Source organism: Podarcis tiliguerta, assembly GCF_965153285.1.
Source record: "Podarcis tiliguerta genome assembly, chromosome: 7".
Taxonomy (NCBI): Eukaryota; Metazoa; Chordata; class Lepidosauria; order Squamata; family Lacertidae; genus Podarcis; species Podarcis tiliguerta.
In genome coordinates this window covers 12613093-12632168 of record NC_139540.1, presented here as the reverse complement: position 1 = coordinate 12632168, position 19076 = coordinate 12613093, and positions in this window count along the sequence as shown.

Below are 19076 nucleotides of genomic sequence, written 5' to 3'. Positions count from 1 at the left end.
AGGTTTTGAAAGCACTGTTCATATCAATTCTGGCCTCTTCAAATCTTGAATTTCCATGTGTTTAAATATCTTCTAGTCAAATTAGCAGCGGTTTTGATGCCTGCCAATGGGAATCACCAAATAAGACAATTGACAGTAATGAATTCTTCGTGTAGTCTAAAATGCCAGTGGCTAATACTGGCTGATAAATAATGCAGCATCTTAATGTAAACTACCTTCAGTTGTGTTCATCATCTTATCTGACACCCCGCCCCTCCTCGCTCCTTCATTATCCATTAGAGAAGCGACACCCTTTGCCAGCGTCAATAACTGAGGAGTCAAGGCAAGTTTGAGAACAGGGTCAGCCTTACACCGAAGTGACATAGAGCAGTCATTTTAGGCTGATGATCAGGGTCACCTTAAGTGGACATTGAATGAAGCTGAAGGTTGGAAGGGCCAGGACAGCTAAAAGATACCCAAAAGGAGATGGTTTGGGCACTGCAGAACTACCACTGGCAGATCCGGGGTGCCCAGATTCCCAGCCATAGGATGCACACGCCCTGTTGAGTAAATTCTCCAAGAAGAACCTCTTGTCTTTCATCCTTAGCTTGGTTGAAAAATATATATGACAACTTCACATAAATGAAGCACAGTGCATCCGACAAGGGGGATGTGATGAGATGCTACGATTTTTTTTGCATATGCCCTCTGATTAAATAACCAACGTTTCCCTTTTCAAATGGGGACCATCAGTGTAAAAGAGGATTAACATTTTAGAAAGCATCTCTTTTATTTCCATTGGCAGGCATCCTTTGTTGAAGCGCTCGTGCCAAACTGAGCTCAAGGGAAGGTTAAACCAATTCCTGGATGATATAGACTCAGGACAAAGAGATTTGTTGTGCTTTATTATGTTAATGTTTGCCGTGTGTGTGTGTGTGTGTGTGTGTGTGTGTTTGATTCCTATCTGGTGTAAAATGATACAACTCCAAAGAACTCTGGAAATTTGGTTGAAGATCTGGCAATTGCTTTGTAAAAATGCTGACCTGTAGGGAAAGAAATTGGAGGAAATGTGAACTTTTAATTATTGCATTATCATTGTCGACCATCCAATGCTTTTTCTTAAATTAATATCATTTCTTCATCCCCCAACCCCGGTCTTCAGTATAACCTCTTTATTGATATTCATGCTGCGAATCCCCTCTTGAAATGTCTAGACTTCGTGTCAATACGGTTTCTAGATGGAGACATGGTTTATAGATGGGGGATATTAATAATTGACTTCGAAAATTATTTAATTTTACTTTAATAAAAGACTAGGCAGGACAAGGCCAATCTGCCCTTTTAATAAATTGGCACATACATAAACCGAGGCTGGTGAAATCTTTTGAACCGTCAATGATTTTAAAAGTTATTGACTTGACAGGCCAATTGGCACAATTATGGTCACTTTGTTAATGGAAGCCTCGCAATGCAGAATTGCTTGGCTTTTCATCATCAGAACATAAGAAAAGGCCTGTTAAGGTACCAAGGGGTTGCTCGAGAGCAAGTAGTCAAATGCCTCCCTGCTCGGCTGTGAAGCCTTGCTTTCGACGCCAAAATAAACTTTCTCTGTGCAGAGCGCCACTCTCCCATGGCTGGCTCATTTACTGGCAGGATCTGTGAGTGGGCGGTCCTTAAACCTTCCCCAGCAGAGTACAGTGGTGCCTCGCAAGACGAAAAGAATCCTTTCCGCGAGTCTCTTCGTCTTGCGGTTTTTTCGTCTTGCGAAGCAAGCCCATTAGCAGATTAGCGCTATTAGCGCTATTAGCGGTTTAGCGGCTATTAGCGGCTATTAAAGGCTTAAGGGATTAGCGGATTAACTGCTAAAAGGCTATTAGCGGCTATTAAAGGCTTAAGGGATTAGCGGATTAGCTGCTAAAAGGCTATTAGCGGCTTAGATCAGCTGATAAGCGGCTTAGATCAGCTGTTAAGCAGCTTAGCGATCAGCTGTTAAGCGGCTTAGCGAACAGCTGTTAAGCGGCTTAGGGGCTTGGGAAAAAGGGGTGGAGGGAGAAAAAAAACCCAGGAATCGCAAGACATTTTCGTCTTGCAAAGCAAGCCCATAGCAAATTTGTTTTGCGAAGCACCTCCAAAACGGAAAACCCTTTCGTCTAGCGGGTTTTCCGTCTTGCGAGGCATTCGTCTTGTGGGGCACCACTGTAGTTTCTTGACGCCCAGTCTGCGCCTCCCCTCTCGGCACAAAAGCCTACTGCGCAGGGAGGGCGTGGGTAACGGAGGACACCTCTCCTCCCCGCTTTGCCCAGGCAAGGTGTCCTGGCACCGCCTTGCCTCCTCCGAGCCCTGAACCTCCTCTCCACTGGAGGTGTGGTTACTCTCCTCTGCTGAGGAGGTGCTGCTTCCCACGATCTTTGGGGGCTCTCTGTAATCCAACTGGCTTTTCCCCTCTCGCCCCTGAGCCGATGGCAGTTCCCTGACAAGGCCCATCTAGTCCACTATCCTCACAGATGCCTATAGGATGCTCACCAGCAGGATCTGACAGCTACAGCACTCTTCCCTCCTGACATTTTTTACAACAGTATTCAAAAGCATTTGACAGTGGAGGGAGAAAGCCTCTCCTCCTAATGGAGGGGAAGAGTTGTCAGCAGGAGACATTTCCACCCCCTGCCCAGGCTGCCGCGCCACACCCCCAGGTGGCCAGCCAATTGGCTGGAGGCTTGGGGGCGGGGTTTAGCCACGGCAGCATTTCCCAGCCATTCCACTGCTGGTTTTCGTCGGATCCACCACCCACCCTCCCTTCAGTTCATTGCTTGGTTCTTGACATTGCTATGGACCTGTGGTTGGTCGCCTTTGTTGGCCAAGGGGGCCTGGTAGGAATTTTTATCCAACCGGCAAATTGGCACCGGCCACTTGGTTTTCCGCCTTGTTGTTGTTGTTTAGTTGTTTAGTCGTGTCCGACTCTTCGTGACCCCATGGACCAAGTGAGCACTCAGGGCTGATTTCCTTAAGAATGGAGAGGTTTGATCTTCTTGCAGTCCATGGGACTCTCAAGAGTCTCCTCCAGCACCATAATTCAAAAGCATCAATTTTTTCCCGCCTACCTCGTAGCAATTCGTCACTACTTTTGGGTATTGGCGGTTAGGCATTGGAATATGGTTGTGTGTTGGAGGGCAGGGTGTGGCCATCGCCTACCCCTCCATTTTATGGGTATTCCGGTAAAGGAATCAGGCGGTCATGGATCCTGTCTGACGCCCTTGCTGGTGGCTAGGGCCATGGCACGACCCCCCGGTGACATCAGGGGGAGCTTTCAGTTGTATTTGCATCAACAGGCTCCCCCCACTGGTGGTTAACCCTTGATATACTCACCCCTCCCTGAGGGGGTGTCACGCTCTGTTGTTTTATCCAATGCCTAAGCCAATAATAATAATAATAATAATTTATTATTTATACCCCACCCATCTGGCTGGGTTTTCCCAGCCACTCTGGGCGGCTTCCAACTGAATATTAAAAACAATACAGCATTAGACATTAAAAACTTCCCTAAAGAGGGCTGCCTTCAGTTGTCTTTTAAAAGTAAAATAGTTGTTTATTGCCTTGACATCTGCTGGGAGGGTGTTCCACAGGGCAGGCGCCACTACCGAGAAGGCCCTCTGCCTGGTTCCCTGTAAAGACTCTCCTCCCCAAAGGGAGGGGAGTGGTTGTGGACGGGAGCTCCGACCCCGCCCACGCAGGGGCGGGAGCCCCTGCCTCTTCCTACTCACCTGGCCGGCGCCACACGCCCAGGAGGCGGCTCCCACCTGGAGCCGCCCGTAAGGGGGCGGGCCGAACCTGGAATATATGCTGGGGCCGGCCCCTTCCTCAGCCTCTTTCTTCGCAGCCGCTTCGAGAGTCAGATTTGGGTATTCCGAGTCAGATTTGGGTATTCCGTTAAAGGAATCCGGCGGTCGTGTATTCTGTCCGATGCCTGCTTGGCTGGAGGCCATGGCACGACCCCGGTGACATCAGGGGTGAGCCTATAGTTGGATAGGCATCAACTGGCTCCGTCTACCCTACTGATGATTCAACCCCTCTGCTGTGGTCATCCAATGCCTAAGCCAATACCTTTGCATTGCAGTAACCAATAAAGTTGTGGCCTTTTCCTTGCCCATAAACCTTATACCACGCGTCCTTGTGTGTTTATTTCCACCTCACGGGGGTCGGGGGTCCTCGAACCACAAAGACTCTCCTCCCCAAAGGGAGGGGAGTGGTTGTGGACGGGAGCTCCGACCCCGCCCACGCAGGGGCGGGAGCCCCTGCCTCTTCCTACTCACCTGGCCGGCGCCACACGCCCAGGAGGCGGCTCCCACCTGGAGCCGCCCGTAAGGGGGCGGGCCGAACCTGGAATATATGCTGGGGCCGGCCCCTTCCTCAGCCTCTTTCTTCGCAGCCGCTTCGAGAGTCACCCACCCTCCACTCCCTCTAGCTCAGGGCTCAAGTTTTCTTCTGGCCTTGCTATGGACCTTAGGTTGGTCGCCCAGTTGTCTGGGGGCCTGGTAGGAGTTTTTCCTGTTGGCATTAGGCCTATGGGTTTTTTCGCCTACCTCGTAGCAACCGTCACAACTTTTGTGGTATTGGTGGGTAGGTTAGGCATTGGATTTGGGTGTTATGCTGTGTGGGAAGGCTAGGTGTGGCCATCGCCTACGCCTTCGATTTGGGTATTCCGTTAAAGGAATCCGGCGGTCGTGTATTCTGTCCGATGCCTGCTTGGCTGGAGGCCATGGCACGACCCCGGTGACATCAGGGGTGAGCCTATAGTTGGATAGGCATCAACTGGCTCCGTCTACCCTACTGATGATTCAACCCCTCTGCTGTGGTCATCCAATGCCTAAGCCAATACCTTTGCATTGCAGTAACCAATAAAGTTGTGGCCTTTTCCTTGCCCATAAACCTTATACCACGCGTCCTTGTGTGTTTATTTCCACCTCACGGGGGTCGGGGGTCCTCGAACCACAACCTTAGCTCTCACAATGAGGGAACCGCCAGAAGGCCCTCGGCGCTGAATCTCAGTTTCCGGGCTGAATGATGGGGGTGGAGACCTCTCACATGCTGTAATCAATAAAGTTGTGGCCTTTTTTAGCCCATTAACCTAATATAGCGTGTCCGTGTGTCTTTCTTATCCTCAAGTGGGTGGCGGGTCCTTGAATGACAAAATAGCTACTGAGACTAGTGGCCATTGATAGCCTTAACCTCAATGAATTTCTTTAATCCCCTTTTAAATCCATCCAAATAGGTGGCTCTCACTGCTTCTTGTGGGAGCGAGTTCCATAGTTTAACTATATGCTGTGTAAAGAAGTACTTTGTTGTGTCTCTCCTGAGTCTTCCAACACTCAACTTCATTGGATGAGCCCCGAGTTCCAATAGTAGGAGAGAAGGAACTGAGGCTTCTCCTAATCCACTTTTCCCCACACCTCTGCTGTGTCCCCATAACCACCTGACTCACCCCTTTTAATTTCAAAAAGCCCAGAAGCATCTCCAGCCAGAAGCTGACCTGCACAATTTGGGAGTCACTAAGCCAAATGGAAACCATTGGCCATGTAATGTAACTTGCAAGTTGCTTGAGAGCACGACTCTGCCCTGCCCTGCCAGAGGAAAATTTATATCGCCAATTCTTAATTGGCTTCCAGGTCGATACACACAGGAAGTGACAGTTGAATCATAGAATCATAGAGTTGGAAGAGACCACAAGGGTCATCGAGTCCAACCCCCTGCCAAGCAGGAAACACCATCAGAGCACTCCTGACATATGGTTGTCAAGCCTCTGCTTAAAGACCTCCAAAGAAGGAGACTCCACCACACTCCTTGGCAGCAAATTCCACTGTCGAACAGCTCTTACTGTCAGGAAGTTCTTCCTAATGTTTAGGTGGAATCTTATTCCTTGTAGTTTGGATCCATTGCTCTGTGTCCGCTTCTCTGGAGCAGCAGAAAACAACCTTTCTCCCTTGTTCCAGTTTGTCAGTGTCCTTTTTGAACTGTGGTGCCCAGAACTTGACACAGTACTCCAAGGTGAGGTCTGTTGAACTCCTAGCTGATAAACACCCAAACATTACAGGCCAGGTAGCCAAATTTGTGCTGTCAACCAAGAAGCTCCGTTCCAGCTGTGTGAATGCGCTCCAATCTTAAATGTTAATGTTGTAAATTTCTTTTATGTTGCAAACTGCTACAGGTTACATTGTATGAGTTTAGAGGAAGGTTTCCTTTTATTCTCTGTTGTCCATGGTAAAGGTCTTTGACTATATACAATAAATTTGATTGAGATTGAGTTGAAAATGACCACGAGGGTCATCTAGTCCAACCCCCTGCAATGATTCCCCCTGTAGGAATCTTTTGCCCAGCGTGAGGCTTGAACCCACGACCCAGAGATTAAGAGTCTCATGCTGTACCAACTGAGCTATCTGCTATTCTGCTGTATTATATTTTAGGTCTCCGGGCCAAAAAGCAGTATATAAACAAACCATAATGTAGCATAACATGTGATAATTTAACGTTAACACAACATACATAATACCGTATAACAAGATGCATTAACATAACAGGAGGAGATAACATCTTGCAAAGTCTTTGATTAATCTATGCATTTTGTCCTCTCTTAAAAATGAGTAATTGAACCGCAGAGTATTTGACCATAGATACTGTTAACTTTATTATGAGAACAAAGGGCGGCGGGTTGGGGGGGGGGGAGACAGTATCAAGACATGTTTAACGAGTCGTAGACATCTGGTCTGCTCTCAGAGGAATACGGTATAAAATTAGCATATGATTACCATAATATGTGAGCACCTTCGAAAGCAGATTTAGATGACTCGGCGGAAAGTAAACTTGACCAGCAAGCATTTAATTACAGTATATTGAAGTGGCCCAGAAGCCTTTTGATTCAGAACATAAGCAGAAGATAATTGGTAGAAGACTACAGAAGTAGAAGACAAAACAAAGGATTGTTCTGAAGGGATCTTTTGCTGCCAATGTCAAACCAGATTTTTAACTCCGTGGGCAATGCGGTACTTAGTCGTCCTTTTACAGAGCTGAGTTGCAATGTCCAGCAGAATCACGTGGTAGAGCCAATCAGAGCAGGGTTGGACAAGTGTATCCGAGTCAAGAATGGAGGATGCATACGTGGCATGGGGAATCTTTTTCAAACTAAGGGCCATGTTTTCTTCTGCACAGTGGCGTAGCATGGGGGGTGCAGGGGGGGGCCGGCCGCACCGGGCGCAACATCTGGGGGGGCGCACTCGCACTCGCAGCTCTCTGCCCCTACCTGGCTCACTCACTCTCTCTCACTGCAGTGCTGGCTGTGCGAATCCGATCCGAGCCGCCGGGTCGCCGCCCACTGTGGAGGGGACGGTGCGGCGCGGAGAGAGAGCGAGGGACTATCTGGGGGAGGGACAGTGCAGCGGGGGGGGGCGCAAATTACTTGCCTTGCCCCGGGTTAGGGGGCGCAAATTACTTGCCTTGCCCCGGGTGCTGACAACCCACGCTACACCACTGCTTCTGCACAACCTTATGGGGGCCACAGGCCAGTTGTGCGTGAACCCCAAGGCAAAAGTGTGAGGAGCAGTGGCATGGCATGGGGCGATTGTCCAGGGAGCAAAATTGTTAGGAGTGTAATTTCAATATCCGGCGCTGTGTGCACAGCTGTGTGCTTCCGTCGCTGGGCTCCGTTGAAAACGGCTTCTCTATATGAACCAGGAAGTGATCTCTCCAAACAACGGAACGACTCTTCTTTTGTTGTGTCCATGGCTGCAATCTCCTGGGTGACACGGATGCCATTAGGAAGTTGAATGAACATGCATGCTCCACCTGCTTCCATCCCCACCACCCTTCCATGAGGCCCTGGGCACTGGCAACCCCTGCTATGCTGCTGGGGAAAGTGTTACTTTTGTACAGTAGGCTGGTTTCTAGAAGAGTTTGGATTTGATATCCCACTTTATCACTACCCGAAGGAGTCTCAAAGCGGCTAACATTCCCCTTTCCCTTCCTCTCCTACAACAAATGCTCTGTGAGGTGAGTGAGGCTGAGAGACTTCAGAGAAGCTGAAGGTCACCCAGCAGCTGCATGTGGAGGAGCGGGGAAGTGAACCCGGTTCACCAGATTATGAATCTCCTGCTCTTAACCACTGCACCACACTGGCTCTCCACTGTATCTACTTTCTGTCCTTATCCAGGCAAGCACAAAACCGTGTCAGAGTTCAAAGGTGTGGAGCAGGACTGCTGAGGGGTGTGGCCTGAGGAAAGAAGGTGTGGCCTGTGGAGAGCCTTTGAACACCACTCCTGGTGTTTCAAATTGGATGCCTGAACTCCCTCAGCCAGAAAGAATTGCTCTGTATTTGATCATGAAAATAGCAAGAGGTGAGGTTCCTACCCAGGCCCAGCAAGCTCAGATACTTTGAGAGCCAGTGTGGTGTAGTGGTTAAGAGCGGTAGTCTTGTAATCTGGGGAACCGGGTTCGCGTCTCCGCTCCTCCACATGCAGCTGCTGGGTGACCTTGGGCCAGTCACACTTCTCTGAAGTCTCTCAGCCCCACTCACCTCACAGAGTGTTTGTTGTGGGGGAGGAAGGGGAAGGAGAATGTAAGCCGCTTTGAGACTCCTTAAAGGGAGTGAAAGGCGGGGTATCAAATCCAAACTCTTCTTCTTCTTCTTTGTACTACTTGGCAGTTGGCGGTGATTTTCATTCCTCCTCCTCCTACCAGAAAAAGCTCAAAAACTCAAGTTCACAGAGTCCTATCATGTAAGCTCATTAAACTAGATTGCAGGTAGAGATGTGCGTTCATTTGCAAAATGAGCAAAAAAATGAAACAGGTACACCCCCATCTCTTTCTAATTTGTTTCTATGAGAAATGAATGAAAATATAGAGAAGAGAGAAACAATTGAAATATACTCGGAGTCCTGTAGTGATTTCATGCTCTTTATTGCAGCTTGTAAAACAGTGATTGAATTGCCCACCAAACCTCAGGCTTTTATATACAATATTTACACAATGAGTCCCGTCTGATTGGCTGATTCTGCTTCCCTCCTGGAGCCTGATTGGTCTTTTCCTGAAGGCCAATCAGTTGTTGAATTCTAGGATCCTACCAGCCTAATAGGCTGATTAATTTCTTCCTGGAGCCTGATTGGTTTTTTCTTGCAAGCCAATCACTAGTTGCATTCTAGGATCCTACTTGCCTATTGTTCTAGGATCCAAGCTTAGTACATACACAATTGAAAGCCCTTTTGTTTCTCCCATTCATTTCTCATAGGTGGGATTTTTGGAACGGAGATGAATTGAGGTCCATTGCTTAGAAAAATCACCTAAGTTGACAAATTTAGGGAACATTATTGTTATGAGGGTTTTTTTGCGGGGAGTAAGCTGTATGCTGAGACCCTTCCAATCCCTGGATTAAAGTCAAAGGTCTGGAAACCAAGCCTTATGAGGAACGGTTGAAGGAGCTGGGTATGTTTAGCCAGAACAGAGGAGACTGAGGAGAGGAGAGGAGATATGCCAGCCATCTTCAAATATTTGAAGGGCTGTCACATGGAAGAGGGAACGAGCTTGTTTTCTCCTGCTCTGGAGTGTAGGGCACAAACCAATGGCTTCAAGAAACAAGAAAGGAGATTCCGACTAAACATCGGGAAGAACTTTTTGACAGTAAGAACTGTTTGGCAGTGGAACGGTCTCTCTTGGGAGGTTGTGGGCTTGCCTTCCTTGGAGGTTGTTAAGCAGAGGTTGGATGGCCATCTGTCATGAATGCTTTATCTGAGATTCCTGCATTGCTGGGGTTGGACTAGACGGCCTCTGGGGTCCCTTCCAACCCTACAGTTCTATGGTTCTATGATTCTAAGACAGGGGTCAGCAACCTTTTTCAGCCATGGGCCTGTCCACCATCCCTCAGACCATGTGGTGGGCCAGACTATATTTTTTTTTGGGGGGGGGGAATGAACGAATTCCTATGCCCCACAAATAACCCAGAGATGCATTGTAAATACAGTGGTGCCTCGCAAGACGAAATTAATTCGTTCTGCAAGTCTCTTCGTCTAGCGGTTTTTTCGCCTTGCAAAGCAACCCTATTAGCGGCTTGGGAGATTAGCGCTATTAGCGGTTTAGCGGCTATTAGCGGCTATTAGCGGCTATTAGCGGCTATTAAAGGCTTAAGGGATTAGCGGATTAGCTGCTAAAAGGCTATTAGCGATTTAGCGGCTTAGAAAAAGGGGGTGGGGAGCGAAAAAAAATCTCAAGACTCGCAAGACATTTTTGTCTTGTGAAGTAAGCTCATAGGGAAATTTGTCCTGCGAAGCACATCGGAAAACTGAAAACCCTTTCGTCTAGCAGGTTTTCCGTCTTGCAAGGCATTCGTCTTGCGGGGTACCACTGTAGAAGCACACATTCTACTCATGTAAAAACATGCTTATTCCCGGACCGTCCATGGGCTGGATTCAGAAGGTGATTGGGCCACATCCAGCTCCTGGGCCTTAGGTTGCCTACCCCTGTTCTAAGACAATGCATTTTATCCATTCAGCTGCACCTTCTCTGCAGACACTAGTATTTACATTTGTAAAAATAGCCAACGGGAGGTCAAGGTGCAAGCCAGAAACCTCCTTGCATTCCTCAGCCTTGCATCACACCTGCTGCTTCAGATTGAAGCAGTTTTATCTGTTGACATTTTAAAAAATGCAAGTTTATGTATCAGAAGCCCGGTATATCAAAGCTCATATCCCTGAGAACGAAAGGAATTAACTGGCAGTCTTTGGCTCCCAATCGTTAAAATGTCCTTACAGGGCTTTGTCCTTGTTCTATAAAGAAACAGATATAACATCTTTAAAATGAATGCCTGAGGGGTGGGGGCAGAAACAATGCCTTTTTGAATACAAAGGACAGCAGCTGCAACTCAGATCCTCATGGCAAACAGCGCACCAGGGTTATGGGTTAGGAAAATATTAGTAGGATCGCTGTATCGCGTACAGAACTGTCAATATCGGCAGCCCACTGCAAAGCAAGAGAAGCAAATATTTTTGCGTGGGTGAGAAGCTTGCCTCAAGGAGCTTGCAATTAAAATTATAGCCTGTAACCTCTCTGCGAACAGCTGTTCAGCCGCAGCTCCCATGTTGCTGAAGTATTCTGTGAATTGGTTTTCATAGAAAGTATTCTGTGAATGAGAAGGGGAGGAAATCAAGATTGCCCACCTCACGAAAGGAAAATGTTATGTACTGAGTTGAATAGCATCCAAACTGCAGCAGTCTGATTGGTCCTAGAACAATAGGATCCAAAAGGCAGCAGTCTGATTGGTCCTAGAACAATAGGATTCAGAATGCAGCAGTCTGATTGGTCCTAGAACAATGCAGCAGTATGATTGGTTGGCAGGAACTACCCAATCATGCTCCAGATAGAAGTGAATCCACAACCTGATTGGCTTACAGTAGAATTCCGGAATTAGCCAATCATGTGCAGCCCATTGTGTAAATAATGTATATAAAGCAGATACTTTGAGGGGACATTCATTCATTCCTCCTCACCACTATGAGCTGAATAAAGAGCATGAAATCACTTTGCAACTCTGAGTATATTTCAGAAAACAAATCTTTTCGAGCATCAAGTCTATTGCTTTACTGCTAAGTTGGTAGAGCACGGGACTCTGAATCTTAGGGTTGTGGGTTCGAGTCCTGTGTTGGATGGAAAAGATGGAGAAGCTTGGAGGGCCACATTTGGCCCCTGGGTCTGAAATTCCCCACCACTGCTGTAAAATATACTGCTGTTTTAAACTCAGCGGTAGAAGACTTGCTTTATATGTGAAAGGTTGCAGGTTCAATCCTCAGCATTCCCAGTGAGTGCTGGGGTCGGGGAAGACTCTTGCTGGAAACTATGGTCTATCACTGCAAGTCTGAGCTGACCTCTCTTGCTGTAAGGCATCTTCCAAAGTAATAGCTCTCAATTTAATAGCAACCCTGTGTTTTGGGGAGGAGGCGCGATCTTTGCAAGCTCAGTGATAATCCACCCTTTCAGATAGAGGTTCCTCCTTCTCCAAATAAAAATGTGCATTTATGTAAAAGGAATTAGATAAACACAATTGTTTTCCCCCCCGCACAAAGGAGAAGACAAGAGAGATGATGGGTACAAATCCAGCCCGAGGAAAGATATCTGTTGTAACATGTCTTGCATTTTTAAGAAATTTGCATGAATTTAGCAGAGGAAGATGTGAATTGCTTTCCAATGCAGATATTTTCCAGGAAATCGCTGGCATATTACCAGATTATATATCTCTTCATGGTACATTTTGTAATGAAGGGTGAGATGCCAGTGGCGAGGACAAAGGAGTTCATATTTTGCAATTTAATACATGGCTTTTACCCTACTGGCTTCAGCAACATGGAAACAAAGTTTTAAGTACGTTAGAGGAGCCTCCTGGATCAGGCCAATGACCCATCTAGTCCAGCATTCTGTTCTCACAGAGGCCAACAAGATACCTGTGAAAAAGCAGCAGGCAGGATTCGACCATAAGAGCCCGCTCCCTCCTGTGGTTTCCAGCCACCTAAACCCTGAAAATCTTTTTATTGGAACCCTGAACAAGGCAAAAGCAATTATCACACAGAGACTTTACGATGCCGAATTACAACAAGAAGACGCCCTACTCCCGGAGACGTATAGATGTTTAAAAACTTGGCCTAATTTTGCAGCTGCCCCTTACTTAACTAACATCACTAACGAAGCTTATAGATGGGCTTTTTCTAGAGCCCGCTTTGAGACAATGCCCTCAGCAGTGCTGTACGGCAAATTCACGCGGGTACCAATGCATGCACGTCTCTGCCCCTGTATGTCCAATAAGGTAGAATCTGTCACTCACATCCTTCTATTTTGCAAATTTTATAGTGAAGAACGAGTTCAACTTATTTTGCCGCTTTTATCAAAATTTATACCCCTACAACATTATTTGGAATCCTCCCCCGAAACTCTACGAAAATACCTTCTGGAAGATTCCTCAAGCTCAATATCATATGAGGTGGCCAAATTTTGCACTTTAGTAATCAGGAAGCGTAAATCTCCTCTGTTGAATGACACACTGCGAAGTTCCCTTGTGTAATCTTTTTTTTTTTTTCTTCTCTCTTTTCTGATGTCATTGTTGATTTCCCTTTGTCTGATCTTATGGTGTTTAGTGTTACTGGCTTTTGCCGCAATAAAACTTGGAAACTTGGTTTCCAGCCATTAGTACAGTGGACGCTCTGGTCGCGAACGTGATCTGTGCAGGATGCACATTCACAACCCGCAGAGCCTGCAACCTGCAGCGGCACGTCTGCGCATGCGCGGGTTGCGATTCGGCACTTCTGATCATGTGCAGAGTGCAATTTAGCGCTTCTGTGCATGCGCGACCGCTGAAACCCGGAAGTAACCCGTTCTGGTACTTCCGGGTTTTGGCAGTCCGTAACCTGAAAAAACGCAACCTGAAGCGTCTGTACCCCGGGGTATGACTATATTCAGAAGCATTGTTGCCTCTAACTGTGAAGTAGCCATTGATAGCCTGATTGTGATGAACGAGGGTCAGAAAGGAAATACATCTCTACTGCCAAGCCAATCCAGTCTGGGGATCCAACCAGTGCGTTCCAGGCAAGTTGTGGGATTTCTGTAGTGGAGACATCTCTGGTCATGGTCAGGAACCCTGGTGAGATGTAAGAATCAAGGGGGATTGCGTGGCTATACCCTCCCCCCCCCCACGATTGGAATAAATAAAGACACAGACACCAGAGTTAAGGTTAATGGGCGAATAATGGCCACAACTTTATTGATTACAGGTAAGAGCGGTATTGGCCTTAGGCATTGGCCCTAACAGACTATCCGGTCTAACCGGGAAGGGTTAAGCACCAACAGGGGGAGCCCCCGAGATGCACATCCCTAGGCGCTCCCCAAGGGGTTACCACTCGGGAGCGCGCTTTAGGCCCTAGCCTCCGTAGGTTTCGGACGAGGCGACGCCCCCCCGGAGTCCTTTAACGAACTACCCTTCAAGCATTGGGGGAGGTGATGGCGAACCTCCCCCCCGACCTCATTTGCATAACAATACCCCGGCCAATGCCTAACCGCGAAAACCAAGGAGTTGTGACGTTTTGCTACGAGGTAGGCGAAAAAACCAAGTGGCTTCAAAATCAGCCAATTAGCCAAATGGAAAAACTCCTACCAGGTCCAGCCGAAGCCCATAGCAAGGTCCAAAAGAACACCTAAAGGGCGGGTGGGAGGGAAACCGCTGCCGCTGCTGAAGCGAGAGGAAAAGGGGCGAGCCTGGGGCTGCCCTGACCTTAAGTGCCCCCGGTTAAGCACGCCCCCAGCGCCAGCCTATTGGCGCTGCCTTAATTGAATATTAATGAGGTATGGGAATCTCGGATTCCCGCGGGGCTAGCGCCCGCCCCGCAAGAGTGTGGATGGGGGTCGTGAGCCCGCAACACCCCCCCCCTCTAGATCGGGAGTGGCTTTCTAATCCATTATCTTGGACATGGCTTGGACTGGAGAGATTTGCCCCTTTTCACCTTCTGGCCTCTTTCCTCTCTGTCTCTGTCACTCTTCTCCTCAAGTGGCTGGTTGTGAAGCTGCCATGTTGCGACTTTTGATGTCATCTCAGGTCCCTAAAGCCGTATTGACATCTCATTCGGATGGCCATACTAAAGGAACAACAGGTGTGGCATCTCATACCCAGAAAGGAAAATATAACAGGATACTCCTGGACGCGGGTGGCGCTGTGGGTTAAACCACAGAGCCTAGGACTTGCCGATCGGAAGATTGGCAGTTCGAATCCCAGCGATGGGGTGAACTCCCATTGCTCGGTCCCTGGTCCTGCCCACCTAGCAGTTCGAAAGCACGTCAAAGTGCAAGTAGATAAATAGGTACCACTCCAGGAAGGTAAACGGCGTTTCCATGCGCTGCTCTGGTTCACCAGAAGTGGCTTAGTCATGCTGGCCACATGACCCGGAAGCTGTACGCCGGCTCCCTCGGCCAATAAAGCGAGATGAGCACCGCAACCCCAGAGTCGGTCACGAAGAAGAAGAAGAAGAAGAAGAAGAAGAAGAAGAAGAAGAAGAAGAGTAGTTTGGATTTGATATCCCGCCTTTCACTCCCTTTAAAGAGTCTCAAAGCGGCTAACATTCTCCTTTCCCTTCCTCCCCCACAACAAACACTCTGTGAGGTGAGTGGGGCTGAGAGACTTCAAGGAAGTGTGACTGGCCCAAGGTCTCCCAGCAGCTGCATGTGGAGGAGCGGAGACGCAAACACGGTTCCCCAGATTCCCCAGATTACAAGACTACCGCTCTCCACCACTACACCACACTGGCTCTCACGACTGGACCTAATGGTCAGGGGTCCCTTTACTTTCACCTTACTCCTGGTTGTGTGTTGTATTAAGGCAGTGAGAATTAACAGTTGACTGCCCCCTTAAGGACATCCCTGTCTGCAGATGTCCTGTGCCTCTTTCCCTGTGAACTAGGAAAAACCCTACTGCAGGTCTTTGTTAAGAACCCTGCCAGGGATCTGTAGAAAACCCCGCCTAATAATCTGTTTCTTTTACCAACCTGACTCTATGGCTGAGGTCCAATACGCTTCACAAGTGACAAGGCAAGCATCTTGGCTGTCCAGAAAGCTGCTGTTGCCGCTTCCAAAATCCAATTCCCAGCCCACACTGACATAGCTGTCAACTTTTCCCTTTTCTTGCGAGGAATCCTATTCGGAATAAGGGGATTTCCTTTTAAAAAAGGGAAACGTTGACAGCTATGGCAGGAACAATATGGGAGGCAATGAGTTATTGGTTCATTAATCAAGGGAACAGCTGTATCGGTGGAATGCATTCATTCATACCCATCTCATTAAAGAAGATCTCATTATCTTTAAGTCACTTTCTCCAAAAATAAAACTAAAATATATTTTGCTTGCAACCCTCTCCCCAGTTTAGCACTTTAATTCCAAGAGCCTCTCAGTGGGTTAATGCCCCTCTCTGCCCCGAGCCTTCCAAGAAATCTATTGCGACAGCTTCCTTGAATACTTAACTGGCAGTGACAGGCAAGCTGCAGGATCAATAACTAACCCTTTGGTGCAAGAGGCAATCTCAGACAATTATTTGCATGTCATGTTGAGCCACTTGGAGGCTGAAATATTGTTCCAAGCCCTCATCCAAGGGGACATCTGTAAATATGTATTTTCAATTGACTCCCAGTGCCTTGGGATGTACTTGAATTATTCTCAAGTGAATATTCATGAAGTTTGACAGCAGCGTTTACCACTCCATTACGGCAAAATTTAAGAGTATTGCAGCAGTGTTTGAAATGCATGTTGCCATGACATGGAAGGAAAACAAATCTACACCAAACCTTTATTCTATTGATTGATTTGGAAACCATACAAAAAGAGTATATATATTTTTAAGGCCTGATTTTATTTATTTATTAATATCGTCATCATAACAGCATACATAATTAGATCACAAAATGAATAAGGCTGTTTATCATAACGGAATAAACAACAAAACCACAGTCCCTTAAGAGCCATTTCACAATTATGCTACTAACTAAAATCTTAACCAAATTGTGTACTTTCAATATTTCCTACCTGCTAAAATCCTGGGTTAAAATAATTAAGAAGCACCATGTCCACAACTTCCTTGATTTATCTCACATCAAAGCATATATATATATATATATATATATATATATATATATATATATATATAATTTTCTCATAATAAAGCATATATATATATGACCAGGACTAGCCGCCTGAGAAACAGTCTCTACCCAAATGCAATTCTGGTTTTAAAAGCAGTATAAGGAGTCTCTATACAGTGGTGCCTCGCAAGACGAAATTAATTCGTTCTGCGAGTTTTTTCGTTTTGTGAATTTTTCGTCTTGCGAAGCACGGTTTCCCATAGGAAATGCATTGACGGTTTCCCATAGGAATGCATTGACGGTTTTAAGAAAAAGGCACAAGATGTTTTCGTCTTGCGAAGCAAGCCCATAGGGAAATTCGTCTTGCGAAGCAACTCAAAAAACAAAAAACTCTTTCGTCTTGCGAGTTTTTCGTCTTGCGAGGCATTCGTCTTGCGAGGTACCACTGTAGTATATTGTATTTTAAAATGGGGTTTCAGAGTTTTTAGGGGTTTTTGAATGTCTTACGTAGATTTTTCGATTTCATGGTTCTGTATGGGACAATGACAATAAAGATATCGTATTGTATCGTTGTTGCTTACTGGAAGAGGTAGAGGTAGGGAGGTCGATTTAGTGCAAACACACCCCTGGAACGAATTCAGTGCGTTAACTCCCCCCCCCTTTCCTCTCTTCTCCCTCCCAGTAAGCAACAGGAAGTTAGCCTAGGAGCTCCACCCCACACCACAAACCACTACAGCCTTTCCCTTGAATATGCCTGATCTTCTCTTAACACAATCAAAGCTACAGTGGTACCTCTGGTTGCGAACGGGATCCGTTCCGGAGGCCCGTTCACAACATGAAAAGATCGCAACCCACAGCGGCGCATCTGCGCATGTGCGGGTTGCAATTCGCCACTTCTGCGCATGCGTGTGATGTCATTTTGCATGTCTGCGCATGCGCGAGTGGCGAAATCCAGAAGTAACCCTTTCATAGCTGTCAACGTATTTTTATGGGAAATTCCCTTATTCCGAATAGGATTCCTTGCAAGAAAAGGGAAAATTTGACAGCTGTTAACCCTTCCGGGTCACCGCAGGATGTAACCTGAAAGAATGTAACATGAAGCAGACATAGCATGAGGTATGACTGTAGTTGCCATCACAGCACCTTACAGTGGCAAATCACATCAATTTGCAAAATCGCACAATCAAGGTACCGTATTTTTTGCTCTATAAGACTCACTTTTTCCCTCCTAAAAAGTAAGGGGAAATGTGTGTGCGTCTTATGGAGCGAATGCAGGCTGCACAGCTATCCCAGAGGCCAGAACAGCAAGAGGGATTGCTACTTTCACTGTGCAGCGATCCCTCTTGCTGTTCTGGCTTCTGAGATTCAGAATATTTTTTTCCTTGTTTTCCTCCTCCAAAAACTAGGTGCGTCTTGTGGTCTGGTGTGTCTTATAGAGCGAAAAATACGGTATTTAGGCTTTGTGACGTCAGAGTGCCAGAAGACAGTATGAGGAGGAGCAGCAGGGGGAATTAACTTCTGAATATTTGCAAGCACCAAGCCAAAGAGAGAGAAAGAGAGAGGAAATAAGAAGACTGGGAGTAACTCATCTTTTGACAGTCAATATGTCATCGAATCCATATGCATGCGGACAGGAAGGTCAAGGAAATGTTTCCCAACGGAGGAGGCTTGTGGGGCCTCATCCATCAAAAACCTATTAATAATAGAACAGATTATTCACAGATAATGCAAATATAATTACAGTCACCCGGTAGCCCTGGTACGGAAAGAGCATATATTTGACGTACAGAATAAACTCCATACTCCATTTTGACATACAGCCTGGGTCATTTTGGTTAAGAGTTTCAATATGGCCGCAGTAAATGGGCATTCGGCTGAAAGGCAGAAACTCTGCTCTATATTCATAGGGTAAGATTATTTGATTGGTAAACTACAAAAAAATTAGTATTCAGTGGTTAAATGCATGCCACAAATATCAGATACATGTTGTCTACTTCAGCCTTATTGCAAGAAAACTTGGCTACCGTTCTCCATGCTCTTGGAGCTTCCAGAAGGGATTGCTGCTATGTGCTCCACCTAGGGCTGCTTTTTCAGGATGCCTTGGAAACTCTGACTGGTCCAAGATGCAGCCGTCAGATTACTGGCTTGGTTTCCATTTAGAGCACCTATAAAACTTATTTTAAAACAGCCGCACTTGTTACCAGCTCGTTTCTGGCACCAATTCAATTCCTAAATGACTTAGGCCGCAAATGTCTGAAAGACCCCACAGAACATCTTGAATCATAGAATCATAGAGTTGGAAGAGACCACAAGGTCCATCGAGTCCAACCCCCTGCCAAGCAGGAAACACCATCAGAGCACTCCTGACATATGGTTGTCAAACCTCTGCTTAAAGACCTCCAAAGAAGGAGACTCCACCACACTCCTTGGCAGCAAATTCCACTGTTGAACAGCTCTTACTGT